This window comes from Crocodylus porosus, unplaced genomic scaffold (assembly GCF_001723895.1).
Source record: "Crocodylus porosus isolate Cpor-Errol unplaced genomic scaffold, CroPor_comp1, whole genome shotgun sequence".
In the NCBI taxonomy this organism is placed as follows: domain Eukaryota; kingdom Metazoa; phylum Chordata; order Crocodylia; family Crocodylidae; genus Crocodylus; species Crocodylus porosus.
Genome location: NW_017728913.1, coordinates 15,372,549 through 15,374,324, shown reverse-complemented (window position 1 = coordinate 15,374,324; position 1,776 = coordinate 15,372,549).

Genomic DNA, 1,776 nt, shown 5'->3' with positions numbered 1-1,776 from the left:
CCATCCTGCCGCCTCACCCCTGACAACTCCATTTCCATTTTCACTGACAGGTTTTCATGCCTGCATTGCATGCTGGCCTCTGGCTTCTTTACTATTCCTTCCATCCAGGAAGAGCACACACACAGCAACTGCAGATTTTTCCTCAGCCTGATGAAGGGTTTTAAACCCAAAAGCCTATGCCTTGCAGATGGCATCCCAGGGAGCAAAGCTTACCTGGAGCCTCACAACTCCACTGCAACCAGCAAGCCTCAGGCCTTGCAAAGATCTTACAGGTCTTGGCTTCCCACAGCCAGGACTGTGTGAGTGTGTGGGGCTGTATCTGCAGGTGGAGCTTGGGGAAGCTCAGCAGCAAGAGGTTTACTTTCAGGAACACTAGCTGCTCCACCAAACCTGGATCCAAGGAGGTGTGGTGTGGTGTCACAACATCCCCAGCAATGTTGAACACCCTCTTGCTTGGAACACTGGTTGGAGCATGGATCTGGGTGGGAACAGGCTTCCCAGCCCCTCTCAGGGAGCTCCCAATTCCAGCTCCACACCATGGAGCTGGTGCTGGGAGACCCTTACCTCCCAGCAGCAGCTCCGTGACTACAGGGCCAACACTGGGAGACCTTTATCACTCCACAGTTATGGGGTTGTACCTGGGAGAAAAACATCTCCAGGACCAGCCCCATGATCACAGAGCTGGCTCTTGGAGATAAGAATCTCCCAGACCCACTCCCCATTCATGATCTCAGAGCAGGAGGCTTGGACCTCCCTGCTGCTGGGGCATGGGGATATAGTCCCTGCCCAGGCTGCAGTGGTGAAGTCCACCCCGGCAGCAGGCAGCTCCCAGGAGCAGGGAGCAATTTCCTGCCCACTGGTGGATGGCGGACCAGGAGCAGATTTACTCATGGTCAATCATCTACATGAGTGCTACTGATCTGTTTCTAATCAAAAGTAAATATGCTACTTGTATTTGCAGGTGCAAATGCTTACTTTGCAGTAAACTACGCTACTGCGCAGTTAAGCATCTCATGTAGATGTGTCCTAATTAGTCTGTTCTTCAGTAAAGCTCATATGTAGATGCACCTAGAGGGTAGTAAATTTCTTCAAATAAAATGTGGCAGTTAATTCCTATCCACTCCCCTTTTTGAGGAAAACAGGGAATCAAATAATGACTGATATGCTGCAGGAACCAACCACTATATATTGCTGCTTTACTCAGGAAATGATTAATAATGAAAATGAAAATAAATAACATATGGTATCCCAGGAACCAGCACTATAAAATATTGTAGTATGAGACAGCTGTCATTAGGAAATCAATTCATTTATGTAAGTGTATGCTCAAATGTTGTGAAATAAAGAAGAGTAACACATCAGCCTTTCACTGACTTTTCTGTTCCTTAATCCAGAGTGAGACAAAAAAGACATGAAAAAAGGGGGCAGAATGTTGATGTTTGCAAGGTGCAGCTGGGCTGTGGGGAGAGGTTTCATTTGTTACTGCTAATGATATTTCCTATGCCAAGTCCTCCAAGTAAATTACAGCTGTGAGCAGGCAGTGGTGTAAGTGCCTGTGTACAAAATGGAGAGTGGTTTCTTGTATAATCTTCAGCCAAGCATGGAAAAAAACCACAGAACTCCTAGTTTTATGATAGCAGACAAACATTAAAAAGATTAGTCAGCTAGAAAAAGAAAGCAAAGTGTTTGGTCAAAACCTTTAATGTTGTGCTTTCCTTTCATTTAGGTGGTGCACACTGACCAAATACACTTTAGAAAAAAAGGACAGAATGGATA